The sequence below is a fragment of the Biomphalaria glabrata genome, chromosome 9, assembly GCF_947242115.1.
Source record: "Biomphalaria glabrata chromosome 9, xgBioGlab47.1, whole genome shotgun sequence".
NCBI lineage: Eukaryota > Metazoa > Mollusca > Gastropoda > Planorbidae > Biomphalaria > Biomphalaria glabrata.
Window position 1 is genome coordinate 1,407,479 of NC_074719.1, and position 14,193 is coordinate 1,421,671.

Genomic DNA, 14,193 nt, shown 5'->3' on the forward strand with positions numbered 1-14,193 from the left:
CTCCTTCAGTCATAGAACGACTATGATTCATCTCAGAGCACAATTCCTCATGTGGCTGTGGAGCCCTATTTTGGAGAGACACTAATAGGGAGATGAAAGCCTGGGCATTGTTTATGGTCGGAACGATGTCGCCCACACAGCAGTTCCCCCTTCTCCGCGCAGCTGATGTGACCAACGGAACGGAATATCCAATACAGTTTGGGATCAGTAGCGCCGCAGGCTCTGCCAGGCTGTAGCACGGTGTGCCACAGTCTGCCTAAGGGTCACCAGCTCCTGATTTTTCCTCAAGGTTGTCTCCTGAAGCCTTTCCCGTCTTTAGGTATAGCCGCAGGGCAGCGGAGGTTTGGATTCAGAGTTTTCCTTCTCCTAGATGGGTAGCCAACCAAGGCTAACGAGCCCCTCCTGCCCGAAGCTTACTGGTTTAGGCGCCAGTTGCTCGCCTTTGCCCCTTCTCCTGTCTGTGGTAACGGTTCCGCCAGGTTCAGTAACTGAGCCACGCGTGAAGACCAGGAGTTGGACTGAGGCTATTTGAGACGCATGCCATTGGAAGCACTTTATAGGTAATGATGGGCTTAAGACCATTACCACTTCCGGCGTTAACAACCTTGCAGAACCAAGGTCTTATACATACAAAACGATAAACAAGAAACTTTTATTTTTTATAGAGATCGTTCGTTAGGTTAGTGTGAATATAATCGGATGAATCTATAAAGGGACCAACAGAAATGTTCCAAGCCCTATAGGTGACATGTCCAGTCACAGAATTCTTATTGGTTTGGCAGAGTTGTCGCATGATCTCGAGTTGTCCCCGCTACGAAGCCCTTCACAAATCACAATGGACCTCATTCACCAATCGTAAACAAACAACATTCAGCCACGTGATAATATTGATAAAACAATGGGAAAAAAAAACGTATCACGTGACAGCCTTTATGGATTGCGTAATTTGTATAGAAGAGATAGAGAACCATGTGGCTAAATGTTGTATTGTTTACGATTGGTGAATAAGGTCAATTATTATCTTGAACAGTGTAGTAATGCGTTGATTGAAATCAAAATGCAAAAAAAAAAAAAAAAAAAAACAACGAAAAAAAAGGAGCAGAAAATAAGTCAGATAAAAATCAACTACTGCAGGAAAGCTGTGCAAAAAAAATGTAAATTATTCATGTTTTCTCTCAAGCAGTAGAGATTCACCAGCCTTATGATGACAGCGTTTATAAATGTGAACAGGCTCAAAATCATATGAAACGCTAATACCAAGACAACAAAGATATAGACTTGAGTCGAAATACAAAGAGGCTTTGCTAAAATATGAAACAAACTTAACAGCATTTGTTTTACGTCATATTACGTATTTTAGGTAATATTATATTACCTTCAATGAAGTGAGCATGCTCTGTTGTGTGTGTAGTCAGCTCTAAGACGCAGACAGTCTAACTAGGTTTTTAAGTTATTGAGAAAGCCGTATATCACCTAGTGAGTAAGGTTCCTACAGGGCAGATGATGTTAAGGTCGTGTATTTCTTTGGCAAACGGTTAACGAGCAGGGTGTCAAGTGGCCAGCACAACGACCAACCGACTTTACTCCACCCCCCCCCCCCGCCCCAACTAAAGTCAGGTACCCGTTACAGTTGGTTGGACTCAGGAGCGCCCTAAAATTCACGAAATTCAAAATCCGTGTTGCTGTTGCTTTTTCAGTGCACGGACCAAAGGTTTGGAACTCACTCCCCATTGATCTCAGACAGACAACATGCTATACCACTTTTAAGAAGAACATTAAGACCTACTTGTTTAAAACTTTTTTTTTTTTTAGTTTTTGACCTCAATTGTCGTGTTTGTGTTTGTGATGTTATTACAGCGCCTTAAGCCTACATTTTGTTTGTTAACAGCGCTTTATAAATAAAATTATTATTATTATTAATCTCAGTCTTCACCGAGATTCAAACCCAAGACCACAGGTTCAGAAGCCAAGCGCTTAACCACTCATGGCCTTGTGAGATGAGCAGTTAAATAATGGAGGCTGGAGAGTTGTATTTGTAAAAAGAAGTCCATATGCCTGACAAAATTGACGAGGAGTGAAACTGAATCATAAACAATATGTTCGTTGATGCAGTATCTTCATGTACGTGTAGGCCTTTATGTTAATGTATATGGATAATATGGTAGCAGGAATGTGTTCACATTAAAAGATTCCCCAGTCCAAGTGTAATACTTTATTCATTTAATAATTGCGTTTGTCATATAGTTTCAAAATCATCTAATTAATTATTAGCTAATTACTTTCGATACATTATTAGATTTTACACAATGCTCTTGGGAAAGGTCGAATTGTATAGAAATGCCCGGGCCGATTTTGACGCCCAGTCCGCCCCTGGACCCATTAAAAAAATAAGGGGGTGGATACAGAGGCGTAGCTAGTCATAAAGGGGTGGTGCGGGCAGCATGGGGCTTATATCAACTCACTCTGTCTGTCTGTCTGTCTGTCCGGTAAAAGGTTTGTACACGTTTGGAAATGAAATGTTTACTCAGTAGAAGGTCAATTGTGATCACAAACTCAGTGTTCATGGATACATTGTTTAAATCACTTTCAATAGCTGGAAAAGAATCGCTGATCTGGTGTGTGTTTTACAACATTGGGCATTGAGGGCATTGAAATACGTAGGGTGATGTATATATCCATCCTACGTTAATTGGATGGCTGCCTGGTCGTTTGGATTTAACGATGGTCCCGGGTTCAAACCCTACCCGCTCCCATCCCCTGTCGTTGGACTAGGAAGTAAACCATCTTCAACATGGAAGTCATTTTATAAACAATTTATGCTTTTGATGACATAGTAAACGGGATGTGAATTTAAGCCTCTACTTATAAAATCAATTCAGTATCTTTTTTTGGTACGCTGAACCGTTTACATATTTTTCTCAACTACGGCACACCGCTACGGAGTTGAATATTGAAAAAGTCATTTAAAGCTACATTAAATTTATAGAGATCTATCTATTTTATAGATGAAATTCAAATTTTTAACAAACTAAAATAGCATTTAATATTTATTACCGGAATCACCAAACACACTGGAAAAGTTGTTTTTTTTTTATTAATCAAATGATCCTCCAGCGTAATTGGTTTCATACCATCATTAAAGGGCAGGTAACCGCTTGTTTGACAAGGGAGAATGAAAACTCAGTTTTAAATTGTCTACGCTGCACAAATTACATTTTTTAAACATCAGTTACGTGTAGACAGAATTAAGCTCTTTAAATAAGTATTGAAATTAAATACAACAATTTTCTTTTTGAATCGCATGATAAATATTTAAAGGATTAACTGAGGTACAAATCATATATTCGTGTATGAAAGAGTTACATTCATAAAATGTAAAAATTAAAGTCACGACCTGCTTAAATAAAATCTACAATCCTAGACCCCCGTGGACATCTCATAGACCCCCAATTTATTTTTTCACTTTGGTAGACCCCTTGGAAGTCTTCGTAGACCCCTGGGGGTCTATATAGACCACTTTGGGAATCACTGCAGTTTAGCGCTTGGTTAACACCATTGGAGCGCCAGAGGAGAAGCCTTCAAGATGGTTATGGATTAATTTTTTTTTTAAATATATAAGCTCTAGACACATTGCATAGCACAGAAGAAAACTCTTCTTCTAGATCAGGAGCAGGCGGATTGTTAGTTGCTAAGCAGTCTTCATTTTCTCACCTATTTTGGCCCCTGTATTAACTGAAGTAAAGGACGCGTAAGTCTACCTTCAGACACAAGAGCGTGTCAGTTCGAGACAGCGCTCTTTCTTTTCTACCTCCTTGGAACAGATCGACAGCGACGCGCCTTTGCATGGTGTAGTTATCTTCCCTTACAATATATAGACATTTTCAGGCTAAATATGACGGAACTCAATTAGGGATTTTCAGACAGGGCGAACACCTGTAAATAGCTAGACTTTGTGCAAAATTAAATAGGTGCTGGTAAACTATTTTTTTTAAAAAAAAAAGGTATTTTGTAATCTGTGCACTTTTTGTTTGTTTTATATGTTTAGAATCAGGGGCGGACTGGCTATATGCGCAGTAGGGCAAATGCCCGGTGGGCGGGTACCCAAATGGACCGGTAGGACTACAGTAATCATCTTTTTTTTTTAATTACGTATGTGCTTAATAAGATAAGGGCCGCCTGGATGCCACCTGAGCCGGACTTAGGCCATTGCAACCTATGCGGTCGCAGTGGGCCCCGCACTTTCATAGGCCCCGCGCTAAGTCTAGGTGTAACTTATTAAGTGAAAACATTAAAACTAATATATAACAGGTTTTCCGTGGCTTCCTGATTTTCCAGGGGCTCCTGGAAATCTTCCGCAATTACAAAATATAACAATAAGTCCATTGAAACCTCCTGAAAACTCATAAAATATCTCCTGAAAAATAGACAAAAGCTTTTTTGGGGGTAACAATTTTACGTGTGATAAAGTTTGACCTTATGCTTATCTCTAGCCAAACTGGGCCCCGCGCAATCCGTTTCGCATAGGACCCCGCGATTGCTAGGACTGGCCCTGGATGCCACTGAGGCACGTATTAAATTGTTAAAGGTTTTATAGTATTCTCTTACAAAAGGGGCCCTCTGAGCGACGTACTTATAGTCACTGTCCTGTTTGCATGCATGTGCACAGCTATCGATACATCATCAAACTTAACCTAATGAGTTTGAGGACAGCTAGACCTAGAATTGGAGGCCCATCATATAATATACAGTTTATGGGCCGGATGAAACAGAAATGCTCGGGCCGAATTTGACAACCAGTCCGCCCCTGTTTAGGATGTTCCTTCAAAGTTGAAGATAATCTAAATCCTAGTTCAAACCTCCCTAGGGACGACGGTAGGGTATGAGCCCGGGACAACCGAACGACGGTTCAGCGCGCATACCTCACCACAAGGCAGCCAGCCAAAACATACAAATAATGGACCTCATACACAAATTGTAAATAAACAACACTCAGCCACGTGCTTCTCTATCTCTTCTATACAAATTACGAACTAATTTTAATCAACAATGGTTATCACGTGACCGTTTTTTCCCGTTGTTTTATCAATATTATCACGTGACCGTTCGTTTTGACGTATGACGCGACAAGTTCTGCGTACTAAGCTGATCCGCCATCTTGTTAGCAAGTTTACATCAGTAACCTTGAGCTGATGAACTAACTAGCCCACGAACTGAGATGTTTTAAAAAAATTGTAGCTTAAATCTCTTTTTGGTTTGGCAAACGTGAAGTTCAATTAATCGTCCTTGACATTGGGAAAATGTATAACCTGCAAAATGAAATAAAATTTAAGGTGGTGGTAAAGTGGTGGGGTGGTGTCGACGCTTACAAATCCAAGCCCTTCCTGCACGGAGGAGGGTTGGGAGCGGTCAAGTGTACACGCTATAACAGGTCTTGATTTCACTGACAAAAAAAAAAGAAATACGCTTAGGTGGCGTAGTGCTAAGGTTTTTAGTTGTCGGACTCCAGTCTGGTATTCCAACTGCTCAATCGTTGCATAAAATGAACTTTGTAACCTATTAAGATCTGCTATTCAACTGGTTTTATTTATTTTATTATATACCAGCGGTTATCAACCTTTTAAGCTCGGAGACCCCTTTTTTTACTATCCCCCACTCTCCCTGACCCCCCCCCCCCCAACCCCATAATATACACAGCAATAGAAGAATACACTAAATACAATCCATATTTTCGATGGTCTTAGGCGAACACTGACAAATCGTCATTCGACCCCTCAAGGGGTCGCGACCCAAAGGTTGAGAACCCCTGTTATATACCGTAATGCAACGAAAATTCTCACGATGGTATAGCGTGTCATGTACTCTTATTGCTTTAGACATGCAGAGAAGCCAAGGGAAAGAATTCTGTGTTTTTTTTTTGTCTTTTCTGGTTCACGTGTAAAATGTTTGTTAAAATGTTTGTTGTTTGTAAAATGTTTTACATGTTTCGGATGTTCCTTCAGAGTTGAAGATAATTACTTCCTAGTCCAAACCTCCCGCAAGACGACGGGGGATGGGAGCGGGCAGGGTTTTGAACCCGGGACCATCGATAAATCTGAACGACAGTCCAGCGCGCAAACCGCACGACCAGGCAGCCATCCGTGAAGGGGAAGAGTGTATCTGGGAGAAAGTTTCAGTGCTGCTTTGAGGCGTTCTGAAAAAAAAAAGGGGATTCAAACTCTAACCTCCTAGATAGGTAGTCAAGTTCAGGAGTAGACTTTTGCAGAAAGGGCAAGGTCAAAATTTCCCGTCTGCTTACATTTCGTAAATTAAAATAAATAAAATTTTGGTATTAAAAAAAAACATTTTTATTGCATCTGTAGGCCTACACAATTCTAGTTCTAATTTTATTTTTTTCTTGTTCACATTCCTCGTCCCATATGCTAGGACAAATTTGTACAAGTACTCCTTCTTCCCTAGTGCCATTAGAGCATGAAATGGGCCGTCTGAGCCAGCCAGGAAAACCAGTGACTTGGCAGAATTTAAGTCATTGGTTAATATGCATGACTGAGTGCATGACGCGTAGGACGTAATCTTTTTTTTTGAAGTAACGTCTGTATTATATAAGATAAGACCTAAGATGTGTGTCAGACGTGTGTTTTGACACGAAGTGAATTGTGCTAACAGTTTTAAAAATGTTAAACTTGACTTGAAAAAGAAACAAAACAATTTCTAAAACATAGTTTGTTTTATGTCATTGAAACTTTGAGAAAAAAGGGGGAAGGAATCATGCCAAATGCAGCCTTGGGGTTGCTTATAAGAACTCTCTAAACCTTTTTGTTTTCTTAAATTGGTTTTAAATAGCGCAACTTACTACAGTCTGTTCAGTGCACTCTGGTCCAATGTCTTTTAGATCTGTGAGTGTAAAGGGAAAGAGAGTATTTGGAAAATGGTTTCGTTCGGCGCTTCTTTTAGGGGCTCGAAAAATAAACAGCTAGCATAGCGATTCAAACTCAAGCCTTGTTGATGGGTAGTCTAGCGGTATCTGACATTCAGCACAATTCAGCGTGCAAAGGAGAGATAAGTAATAATAATAACCAACAAGAGAATGACCCAACATCGGCAATAAGCAATGAGCTACACTCAAAATTTTCTAATCTTATAGACCGATATAAAAACACCAATCTTAACTCTAGGCCTCGTATCCCCAAGCTAAACGTCAAGAAAGAGACAAACACATATATTAATGAAATAAATAAAGTCTTAGCCAACCATTTTGAAACACCAAGAAACTTGTTTGAGACACACCTCGCTATATACTGCGCCGCTGTGGCTGTCACGGAGCTCTCTGGACAAAAGACCTTCGAGCTAGGCCCAATTAATCAAAGACCAAAACAACATGTGCCAGCATGGAAAAGGCGCCTTGAAGACAATATAAATCAACTGAGGAGCCAAATGGATACAATAGGACAATATCTGGGAAACAATCATTCCGCGAAAATACTTAATAAAATAAAGACAATACTAAGAACAACTGGAATCAAATTGACAGACTGTGATAGCCACGCACGACTCTTATGTTTGAAAGATACTCTGAGACAGAAAGCTAAACTAAAGGGAGCTAGGTTAAAGCGCTACAACGAAACCACCAAAAGAAAGGAGCATAACGCTTTATTTCAGCACACGAGAAAACAGTTCTTCCGTAAACTAGCTGATAATGGTGCTGACAATATTCAAACCATTGATAGCACTAAACACGGCTCCTTTACCGACTACTGGGCGGCGCTTTGGTCCGACCCGCTACATTACAATGTGCAGGCTGACTGGATCGAGGAAATCCAAACTAAAAACAACCTAATACCAGAAATGTCTGATGAGGATTTCACAGCTGAGGAAGTCGCCGCAGCTATTTCAAAAACCCACAACTGGACTGCTCCTGGACCGGACAATATACACAACTTTTGGCTGAAAAAACTTACAGCCGTACATGCACCACTAACATCAAGTTTTAACGAGCTAATATCAGAACCGTCTTCAATGCTGTTAGAACTCACTGAAGGGAGAACATCTCTCCTCCCCAAAAAAGGGGATCCGAACCAACCATCAAACTATCGCCCTATCACTTGTCTGTCAGTGGTGTATAAACTATTAACTTCACTCTTAAAAAGTAAAATGTATAAATTTTGTTCTGCCCATAAGCTACTAGCAGATGAACAACAAGGTTGCATTGAAGAGTCGATGGGCTGTAAAGTACAGCTAACTATAGATGGTATTATACTGCATCAAGCTAATAGAAGAAAGAGAAATTTACACATGTGTTACATCGACTACAAAAAAGCTTTCGATTCAGTTCCGCATGATTGGCTACTAAAAACCCTGGACATCCATAGAATCAACCCAAGAATAAAACAACTATTGAAAGTCTGTATGAATAATTGGAAGATAAACCTGCACCTAAATCGTGATAAACTAGGTTCTGTGCACATAAGAAGAGGTATATACCAGGGTGACTCACTATCTCCACTCTGGTTCTGCCTAGCGATTAATCCTCTATCTACATTACTCCAAGACTCTACAAACGGTTTTAGGGTTGACACTAAATGTACAAAATGTGTGTCCCACTTATTATACATGGATGATCTAAAGCTATACGCAGAAACCGAGCAAAAATTACACACCTTAATCAAAACGGTAAAATGCTTTAGTGACGATATCTGTATGTCTTTTGGCCTGGATAAGTGTGGCATCATAAGCATTAAAAAGGGCAAGGCAACGAACACCAACATTGAATTTGAAGGCATCGAGGAATTGAACTCCGCCTCTATTTATAAATATCTTGGAATAAACCAGAATGCCAAGATAAACCATAAGAAATTAAAAGAGGACTTTCTTGGCAAATATAGGCAAAGAGTTAATAAAATCCTCAACACCAAACTGTCTGGCAGTAATCTCATCACTGCAATAAACAGCTGGGCCGTCCCTGTGCTCCTTTACACGTTCGGTGTGATCAAATGGACTGACACCGACCTACATGACATTGACAGACTCACTAGAAAATTACTAACCAAGTTTCGATGCCTACACCCCAAGTCCTCCACCATAAGGTTATACCTGCCCAGGAAAGATGGGGGTCGTGGATTGCAGAACATCTTCAAATTGTGTAAGATGCAAGTTTTAAAAATACGATCAAAACTGCTCGCCTCCAGCAACAAATTAGTTTCCTTCCTACGGAAATACGACTCCGATGCAACCCCCCTGAACCTACACAATGCTGATGTCAATATAGGTTTGGACGACGTAGGGCATGAGATTCGCCAATGGGAAGAAAAAACACTCCACGGAAAATTTCCGGCTTCATTACATGGGGACAACATCGACAAGGCTGCTTCCTTAACATGGCTCAAAGCAGGTCATCTCTACCCTGAAACAGAAGGCTTTGTTACAGCAATACAGGACAGAGTAATAAGGACAAAAAATTACGAGAAGCATATCCTGAAACTCAATGTTGTCGACAAATGCCGAAAATGTGGAAATGTGGGCGAGTCGATTGAACACATTATGGCAGGATGTCCAGCCCTATCAGAATCAGCCTACCTAGGTCGCCATAACCAAGTTGCAAAGTTAATACACCAACACTTGGCTTTGACGTACAAATTGATCGGTAAGGACACTCCCCCTTATTATAAATACTCTCCGCAAGAGGTTCTTGAGTCTACTGATTATCTGCTGTACTGGGATAGGCCTATTCTGACCGACAAAACGGTAGATTTCAATCGCCCGGATCTGCTGTTCATCGATAAAAAAGAAAAAACCGCTACCATTATCGATATCGCTGTACCACTGTCTCATAATTTAAGAAAAACTGAGATAGAAAAACAAAGAAAATATGGGAACCTAGGCTTGGAGATTAAGCGTCTATGGAAATTGTCCAAAATAACAATATACCCCATTGTTATATCAACCGAGGGGATAATAACAACTGACCTCACAGACACCTTCAAGGCCCTTAACATTCCTAGGAACATCTTCGTTGCCTGTCAGAGGGCGGTACTGCTGCAGACCTGCCACATCACCAGAAAATTCCTCAGTGGAAACTGTTAAAGGGACTACGATGAATTTTGTTTCTCTTTAGCGAAACTCGACCCTGGCAATGCCAGAGAATGACTACTCGTTCATTTCTAACATAATAATAATAACAATAAGAAAAACAAAGAAAATATGGGAACCTAGGCTTGGAGATTAAGCGTCTATGGAAATTGTCCAAAATAACAATATACCCCATTGTTATATCAACCGAGGGGATAATAACAACTGACCTCACAGACACCTTCAAGGCCCTTAACATTCCTAGGAACATCTTCGTTGCCTATCAGAGGGCGGTACTGCTGCAGACCTGCCACATCACCAGAAAATTCCTCAGTGGAAACTGTTAAAGGGACTACGATGAATTTTGTTTCTCTTTAGCGAAACTCGACCCTGGCAGCGCCAGAGAATGACTACTCGTTCATTTCTAACATAATAATAATCTTTATTATCCGTAAGGAAATTTGTCTTACAATTTGTGCATTACACCAAACAAAAAACATTATAACTATAAGAAACCAAAGTGTACATTCACACCAGACTCACTCATAATTTACATGTGACAACGTTTATACCAGATTGTTCTTATTTAATGATTTGATTGCCAGGGGAACAAAAGAGTGTTTGTGTCTGTTTGTCTTTGCTATCGGTGTCTTGTATCTCTTTTGTGATGGTAAAATCACAAAATCCTGACACAAAGGGTGATTCTTTATTTCGAGGATCTTGTTAGCTTTTTTATAGATGTTTGTCTCAAACAACTGACCAAATGGGGTTTGTTTTTTTGCCAATGATTTTGCCAGCAGCATTTAGGATTCTATTAAGTTTATTTTTATTTTTAATGCTCAGATTGCCATACCAGGCAGTGATATTGAAACTTAAAATATTGCAGATGTGAGCGTGATAAAACATAACCAATGCCTTTTCGCTAACATTAAACGAGGACAGTTTTCTTAGTAGTCGTAATCTTTGCTGCCCTTTTTTGCTGATATAATCAGTATTTGCAGTAAAATTTAGTTTATCGTCTAGGATAGTACCAAGGTATTTAAAGGTTTGCACAATTTCAATAGTCTCTCCAGCTACAGAAACAATATCATTTTCCTTCTTGTCCCTACGAAAATCGATTATCATTTCTTTGGTTTTTTTTTACATTTAATAATAAAAAATTATCTTTACAGTATTCTTCAATGTGTTCTAATTCTTTGAAATACTCATTTACGTCTGAGCTCTCTGAGAGCAGGGCAAGAAGAGCCGCATCATCAGCGAATTTTGTGAAGGAGCAACAAGAACTATCGGATTGAAAATCATTGGTGTACAAAATGAACCACAATGGCGATGTCACAGCCCCCTGGGGCGCCCCTGTGTTAACTATGCGTTCATTAGATATAACATTGTTTACCCTAACCCTCTGAGCTCTCTGGGTCAAAAATTCATGAGCCCATAGTATTATGTATATAAAGTATATAAAGTATAGGGATAAATTAAAAAAAAAATGGTGGCAGAATAGTGAATAGATCTAGGTATGTTTTTTTTTTGTATTAGGTAAGTCGCCACCTTAGAGTTGGTGTCAAAAGTTGTAAGCCCCAGCATCTATATTTAGTGAGCTAGATCAGGGCCGGTAACTGAAGGGGCTAGGCGAAGTGAATAGTTTGGCCCCAAATGGAATAAAAAAAAATATGACCAAAAAATGCCCAATGAATTAAAAACATTCCTATATCTATTTCTAAATCTGTTTGACTGCCCCAGACTTGCTGATCTCCGTCTCAACAGGTCTGGGAAACCAAAAATTCTCGACCTGTATGGCGACATGTATGCACTACGCAAGACAGCAGGGTTTCTGTCCAGGGCTTTTGAAAAATGAGGATCTGGGCCTCTCAAGCCCTCACTCAAATGGAGTTTGATGATGGTTTCTAAATCCACAAATAAGTCAAAGTCGTAAAGCGTGGATAACACATTTATGTGCTTCATGGACGATTCGTGATCACCAGGCTAGAAATAACGTTTCGACATTTCACCAAAAGGAAGAAGCAATGGTCTAACACAGTGATGCCCAACCTAATTCGACCAGCGGGCCATTATAATTTCTGACACTCGTGTCGCGGGCCACATGAACGAAAAGGTAAACAAAAAAAATGAAATGAAATTGACCTGAATTTGTAACTAATTGATTAGAAACCCGCGGATCTAGTATTTACATTAAGGAATTGGATATCTGAAGCGATTTTTTTTCACGCGTCTGAAAATGTCTTAATTTCTCTACCTAAAATAGAGCAACATTGTGGCTAGCTTTACTGCCGACTCATTTTCTTGTCGCTTTTTGGTAAATATTCCTATCGAGCCTCCAATCTTTTATTGGCGGCTCAAACCAAGAATGTCGTCATGTTTGTTTCGTAATGACGTTTATATGTTGTTCTTGTTTTTAAATAGCCAGACTTTCTTTACACATCAAATATGTTGGCTTATGATCATGCTTCACAAAAAAAGTTAAGATCCTTTTTTTTTTTGGTAGATTTTCATTTCATAAACACACTAATGTTAAATGTCATGGTACCAATCAATTAAAAAAATTTTGAGGGCCCTAACGTAGGTAAAGATAAATAAGTCAACCTTTTTTTTTTTTTGGAAGGGGGTGTGTGCCTTCTCTTTGTGCCAACATTTCGGCGGGCCGGATGGAACCACGTCGCGGGCCGGATCTGGCCCGCGGGTGTATTTTGGGCATCACTGGCTAACAAATGTAGTCTAACAAATAGATCAAAACATTCGCGAATAAATCTTTAATCACTGTACACTAATAGCAGAGACTTCTAGGCTAGTCGACATCAAGCCATATTGATTTGCTATGTTTGAGATTTGATCCAAGTTTTCCATTTTTTTTTCTCTAAAAAATAAATAAATTTCTTTGAGTCCCGAGCGAAGACCTCACTAATAAGAACTAGTTAGTAACCCGGAACAAGTCATGCTACCTTGGACCAATAATAGTTCATACATGTGACTTCAAGGGATTTGACAACGTGTGTCTCACATTCTGTTTATGTCACGGGTTCTCAACCTGTGGATCGCTACCCCCTTGGGGGTCGCATAAGATCATTAAAAATATGGCTTGCGATGGTATTGTATGCAAACTATGCATTTTTTTTTTTTTTTTTTGGTTTTGTTTTCAGTATGCAACATAAAAATGGTGAATAAGAAATAGAATAATAAATTAATGCATGTCCTCACAAAGATACAGTTTTATTTAGGCCTATTTATAATTTAATCATAATAACTATTTATTTCAATACTATAATGACAATGGACCTCATTCACCAATCGTAAACAAACAACATTTAGCCACGTGATAATATTGATAAAAACAATGAAAAAAAAAACGAATCACGTGACAGCTTTTATGGATTACGTAATTTGTATAGAAGAGATAGAGAACCACGTGGCTAAATGTTGTTTGTTTACAATTGGTGAATGGGGTCCATTTTAATGTGACGAAACCTAAAAACTTTGGCAATGCATAGCAAATGTTTACATTAAGTGAGCTGTTTTAGAAAATAACGAAATAACTTAAACTTAAGATTTTTGGAGTCGCCGCCTAGTGGAGAATCGTAAAAAGGGGTCGCCGACCTAAAAAGGTTGAGAACCGCTGGATTATGTGGTGAGGATGAATTATAATATGGGGAATAAAGTCATATTTATGAACTTGTGCTACACAGTGAGATTTATTTTCCATTGACGATAAACCAGTGATGCCCAAAATACGGCCCGCGAGTCAGGTCTATCCGGCCCGCCAGAACTTCGGTCCACATTACAATAAATAAGAATGTAAAATATATGATTTAAAAGGTTCCCTGACACCTCATCATACGATACATTTCATCATTGAAACATTTCATCACCATAACATGTCATCATTGCATAAAGTGCATTCTGCAAACATAAGTACATGTAGGTGGAATTAAGTAATTAACATACTGGGCAAGTTAATCCTAACCCTAAATGATGAATTGCTATAATGATGAAATGTCTCGTATGATGAAGTGTCTGGTCACCGATTAGAAAATAACTGAACCGTGTCCTTGACATTTGTAGTTGACGTCTTATGGTGTGGATATGAGCAATAGCTTGCTGGTCTCAGTGTTGATGATA